Source organism: Podarcis pityusensis (genome assembly GCF_964106645.2).
Source record: "Podarcis pityusensis genome assembly, chromosome: 3".
Classification (NCBI taxonomy): Eukaryota; Metazoa; Chordata; class Lepidosauria; order Squamata; family Lacertidae; genus Podarcis; species Podarcis pityusensis.
This window is the reverse complement of record NC_138026.1, coordinates 85,073,106-85,079,362: the sequence shown is the minus strand read 5'-3', so window position 1 is coordinate 85,079,362 and position 6,257 is coordinate 85,073,106. Positions and strand designations below refer to the sequence as shown.

At 42.1% G+C, this 6,257-nt stretch overlaps 1 long non-coding RNA gene across 1 annotated transcript; it reads right to left on the bottom strand.

Annotated features, from left to right (window-relative positions):
- Positions 1 to 1,142: 1,142 nt before the first annotated feature.
- Positions 1,143 to 6,199, bottom strand: LOC308474238. Its single transcript, XR_013984602.1, has 4 exons — positions 6,107 to 6,199; positions 3,388 to 3,546; positions 2,594 to 3,114; positions 1,143 to 1,807 (listed from the first exon to the last, which is right to left on the bottom strand). It is a non-coding gene; the product is annotated as an uncharacterized lncRNA (long non-coding RNA).
- Positions 6,200 to 6,257: the final 58 nt, after the last annotated feature.

The following is a 6,257-nucleotide window of genomic DNA, read 5'->3' as shown; positions in this document are numbered from 1 at the left end:
TCGCATATATATACATTTTTAAATACAGGATTTGCAGTCCTTGCACACCACAAAATTGCAAGCTATTATTCAAGAATCAAGACAGAAAGAGGCAAGTATTCCCCAGCACCAAAACAGCAACAATCACCTCTATACCTCCACCACCTATTTATTTACTAGTATGTCATGGAATGAACAGTAACTTGAATAACTTTGAAAAACACATTTCAACAACAGGAGCCATGTTATCCCCAGGCAAAGGGCAAAGGTTCCACTTTGGGGCTGACCTGGAAAGAATTGGGCTAGATGAACATAGTGTTTGCTGACTCCTAAAGAGGCAGTGACAGAAACAACCAAATTAGACCATTAATCATTTCTACAGCTGTAGAAGCAGTCCCTTTTAGAATTGTTGCAACACAGGAAGGAGTACAAGAGAGTCCTGCTCTTCTCATTCCCACCCCATCCCAAGATAGGACACAATGGCTGCAATCTTATACACACATGAGTAAGTCCCACTGAACTTGGGGTTTACTTTTCAACATACATGTATAGGATTACACAGTAAAGAGTGTGAATGTGTGTGTGTGTGTGTTTTACAAGGGATGGTAGGGGAGTTCTCCGTCACCCTTGAATCAATATGTACTTTTCTAAGGCAGAAATTTTGTTCTGCAGGATTGATGGATATTTCGTCCTATCGAAAGCCATGACAGATGGGCTGCATTCAAACCTCTATGCATTTTTAAATTGCATTTACACTCAGCTAAACAAACAAGAATAGTGTCTGAAGCAAAACTGTATTTCTTTTTATGCCCCTCTCTGCATACTATGCTTCAAAAACACCACTGGGAGCCTCAGCTGGGTTTTAGCTTTGAGCCTGCTGCATTCCCCCAAAATGCATTTTCTTTTAGCCCAGCTTTTGCTAGATTGAGAAAATGCTACAGATTTTCCCATTATTTATTAACCAAAAACAAATCAGAAATGGGAAACCCTGGATCTGCTCCATGTAGTGAGTTCTCTACCACTATTCTGCAATCTTTCAGCCCCATCTTATGCATGTTGCCAGAAGTCTTCCTGAATTTAATGGGAGTTACTCCCAGGGACGCCTGCACAGGACCACAGCCTCCAGCTGCTTTCAGACTGTAGAAACATCATACTTCAAATCATGAACTTGGTTCAGACAGTCCTTAATCCCAGGCAAGATTGCAAAGGTTCATGGAAGCAAAAATAACATGAAATGGCACACATAATGCAAGAAGGGTACTGTGGCACCTAGCATTCATGTAGCAAGTATATTTCAAGTACACAGAGTGCATCATCCTAGCAGCCCTTACAACAACCCTATAAGTCTTATAATATAAGGTAATATTATGATTTCCATGCTGCTTATAGGGAGATGAGGCCAAGAGAACAGCTGGCAGATCTAGGCCTACCTAGCAAATTCAAGGTTAAAGTGAGCTTTGAAGCAAAGACTACTTGGTTCACTGCTCATACCCTGAGCCACTACACTTGTCACCACCACCATAGACCACTATTGTCTGGCAACCCAAATTGAGGGGTTTTGGTTCAAGGACCTCTAGGTGCTGCTGACTTGAATAAAATTGGACTTAGTCGTTCATTTATTTAGAGGTTTCTATACCGTTCTTCACAAAAAATGGTAATGGGGTGGTTTACAAAAAAAAAGAAAGATAATAAAACATACCGTAATACCTACTAAACAAAACAATTCTCATAAACTACACAAATAGCACAATTTAAAAGCAGTACAAATAACTTAACCCATCTGCCACCAAAAGCCAGCAGGAAAAGGTGGGTTTATTATACCAGGTGTCTGAAAAAATGCAAAGTTGGTGGGGAGGTCATTCCACAGACATGGAGCCAACACAAAAAAGGTTAGCCTCTAGTGAGCACATTTAACATGGGAATAACCAGGAGAGCTTCTTCCTCAAATCTTAATAAATGGGCAGGTTGGTAAGGGAAAATACATATGGGTTCAAAGCCCCACACATAGGAGGGTGTTCACATGAGCACTCTCTCACAATCAATGTTTACTTGAGCTCCTTTCTCACTAATGCTGAACAGAAGGTGGAAATCCTGCCCCCCCCATGCATTCACTGAACATCTGGTGGGATTCAATACGAACACTCCTTGTCCAGCCCCTTAAATCTGGCCTCTGCCATGAATTCACTGGTGGCTTCAGGAAAGCCACTCTTCCTCAGGCTCATCCCCCAAAATGAAGATAACGATACCCACCTAACAGGGTTGTTATAAGGATGGCGATGATACAATAGCCAGAACCGGCCCAATATTTTTTTTCTCCCCAGCCCCTACAATTGCACCTCCAGCCACCTACGCTTAGACTTTACAAAAGTCTATGTGGGAACAAAGTTTCAAACATCATTCAATGCAGGTTTTTAAAGCTCTAACTAGAGAGTCCAACCGAGCAAAATGAAAAAAAAAAAAATACTCCTTTCTCGCAAGAAAGTCTCCCAAAAGGCAGAATTGCTGTGGAAAAGGAAGAGCCCCAGCAGTGCAGCCTGATGGTAAATGGAGCTCCTTGCTCTCAGTTCTAGAATATTCTTGAAACAAGAGTACTGTAATAATTAAAAACACTCACATATTTATTTTAAGTATGCTCCTCTCTTCTTATGGATTTGAGTGACCCCCTAGATAATAACAACAAGAATGTAAGGGGGACTCAACCTTTGAAATAACTCGATAAGCCAGGCCTGCCCTGAATCCCTTTCCTGCAGCTCTTAGTCAAAATGGCTCCCAAAGGCCACCATTCCTCCCCACCCATCTGCACATAAGAGCTTAAAAGCATTGAACCTCCTTAAAGTAACAGGTCTAATTAAGCCATAGGGGTTACATAGGTACAGGTTTTGCTTAAAGCAGAACAGCAAGTCCTAAATGACAAGCCTAGAAGAGAAAGCGAGCTGCGTTTAAACCTGCATTTGTTTCCCCCCAAATCCAAACAGAATTAAAAGGGTGGGTTGATATTACGTTTATGGGCAGGGTGGAATTTGTGAGGGCTGGGGAAAATTTCCCCATATTTTATATGTTTAAAAAATGTCCTGCTTTGGTAGGAGAGAATATATTTGGTGCTGTGGCTCGCTGTTACTTGTTCAGTGCAGAGATCTATAGAGGGGAGCAGAAACAGAACAAAAAGAGAGACTAAGGTTCAAATAAGATGTGACATTAAATACATTGTTCCATTTCACATGCAGGTTTTTAAAAATGCAAACAGCTGCAGTAGCGGTGGTAGGAATTATAATGATTGGGACTGCAGCAGGCATAGAGTTTTCCTGCTAGCCTTTGAGGAAAATTCCTCTTCTGAAGGCAGTGTTGGCTTTAGGGAGTAAACCCCCCCCCCCATCAATAGGGAATTCCCTCTTGTTGCAAATACTACACCTTTAGAAGAAGGCTTTTCCTCAGGACCACAGCAGAGGAGAAAGAGGTTAACTTCCTACTTCTTGCCTGCTGCAATGCTAAACATCTTCAGTTTCCTCTGATACGGTTTTGCATTTTTGAAGTGCAAAGATGAACTCCTGAGTCCTGCCTAGTTTGGCCCTAGGGGAAGAAAAGGAGAGTAAAGGGGAGGCAAAGGGACCCTGTAAGGTGGAGAAACGGAGAAGAGGCAGGAGGGGTAACATACGGTGTAGAGAGATCTGTGATGCTGTAGAGATGAGAAAAGAGTACTATGGATGAACAGAGAAATGGAGTCAGAAATACAGAGAAAGGAAAAAGAATTTTTTTTTAAAGGAGGTGTAGAGAGACCTATGAACTGGGGAAAGAGTAAAAGGGAGTAACAGATGAAGAGCACACAGAACTGTGGCTACAGAGAGGGAGAAAATAATAATAAGAAGAAGAGTTTGGATTTGATATCCCGCCTTTCACTCCCTTTAAGGAGTCTCAAAGCGGCTAACATTCTCCTTTCCCTTCCTCCCCCACAACAAATACTCTGTGAGGTGAGTGGGGCTGAGAGACTTCAGAGAAGTGTGACTGGCCCAAGGTCACCCAGCAGCTGCATGTGGAGGAGCGGAGACGCGAACCCGGTTCCCCAGATTACGAGACTACCGCTCTTAACCACTACACCACACTGGCTCTCAAAGGAATGAAGGAGGCTGACAGAAATGTTGGTGCAGAGAAAAATTAGAATCATAGAGTTGGAAGAGACCACAAGGGCCATCGAGTCCAACCCCCTGCCAAGCAGGAAACACCATCAGAGCACTCCTGACATATGGTTGTCAAGCCTCTGCTTAAAGACCTCCAAAGAAGGAGACTCCACCACACTCCTTGGCAGCAAATTCCACTGTCAAACAGCTCTTACTGTCAGGAAGTTCTTCCTAATGTTTAGGTGGAATCTTCTTTCTTGTAGTTTGGATCCATTGCTCCGTGTCCGCTTCTCTGGAGCAGCAGAAAACAACCTTTCTCCCTCCTCTATGTGACATCCTTTTATATATTTGAACATGGCTATCATATCACCCCTTAACCTCCTCTTCTCCAGGCTAAACATGCCCAGCTCCCTTAGCCGTTCCTCATAAGGCATCGTTTCTAGGCCTTTGACCATTTTGGTTGCCCTCCTCTGGACACGTTAACAAATTCAGTTAACAGAAAATGGACTAAAAAAACCCCTAAGCACTTAGTTGAAAATGTGACATTGTCCCAATAGTGATATAGCACTGTGGCCCTTTTGAATTAATAAACAGGTAAAAGTGGCCCTCAAAGTGATTTGTGCAACCTTCTTTTAAGAACTACATTTCAGTATCATCCCTCCTTGTTAAATTTCAAGCCACTTATCAATTCACTTTGCCTAAACACCTCTTCATTTTCTGTACCTTAAGCAGTATTGTTGCCTTCATCTTCCTTTCAGGTTGCTTTGCCACCCTCCGCTATAACGCAGATGACTATGTTCCACCCAAGAACACAAAATGGTTGTATTTCAGTAGCAGCTTGTGTTGTTTTGGATAGATTTCACAGCCTTACCCAAAGGTGCCTCCTTGTCTAGTTTAATTATAAGACTCATAATTTTGGGTGTTTCTAGCTGCCTGAAATTATAAGAAATATGCTATAAGTTGGTGGGGAGTTTGGTTTTCTTGTAAAAAAATACTCTGTTTAGAACTCTGCTTCCTTGTACTTGGGGTGGGAAAGATGCATGCTGTGCATTCTAAAGGCTCAGAAGCAAAAAAAAAGATGATGAAAAAGAAGCTGCTAAAATCAGAGTTTTAATGCAGTCTTGTGAGCTTGTGCTTTTAGAACATCTGGAGTTTTAGTCATTAGCATTTTTTATTATTTGGTCCATTCACCTTGCCGCAATTATTGTTAAGGAACCTAATATTATTGGTAGTTCAGCAACCACTTCAGTTATGGGTCTTGGTAAAAGTGGTATCCATCTTGATGATTAATAATTGAACACTACATGATGTCAACCATCTCTCTCCATATCTATGCTGCTATTCTCCAGCTACATGATTAAAAATAATGGATTGATGAAGTTAGCTGTCTTAATTGGCTTCTAAACTTGCTGGAACCAGGGATTAAAGAGATCTGGCACCCACAAACTCCTAACACTATGATTTTCCCCAAAGAATCCTGGGAACTGTAGTATGTTTAGGGTACTGGGAATGGTAAATATGTGAGAAAACTACACTTCCCATATTTTTTGGGGAGAAGTCATGTGCTTTAAACGTGTCTTGATTGCATTTTAAATATATGGTGTGGATCTGCCCCACTAGGGACCATAAAAGCATCCCTCAACACCTCACAATTGTTTTTAAAAGGATACAACACAATCGCATCCTCAAAATATTTTGCATTTTTCCGTTCTGACAACACCATATGAGCCCAACACCATATTTAGTAACACATTATAGATACTATTTTTTGTATGAAGGAGCGAGCCAGCTAAAAGATGAAAATCGTTCTCGTTTCATGAGATAAAACGAATAGCGGGGGATGTAGGAAGATGTAGGTGATAACAGAATCGCCAGGCAGAAATAAGGTAACAATCCACGCCATGCCCTCCCTCCCCCAGTAGTGAATTCGTCTTATTCGGGGTATTTAACTGCGGCAGCATCTATCAGTCGTCGAAACGCAACGCTGCGTAACACCTCAAAGCCCTACCCCTAACTTTTTACTCGTCGGCTCTTGTGCCAGCCAGAAACCTTAGACACAGAAAGCCTCTCCTTAAGCCACGTCTCCCACTAAACCAGAATTGCTTTGCCCTTCTCAAACATGGCGGCGTGCACGTGCGCGATGGAAAGAGGGGCGAGAGAAAGTAC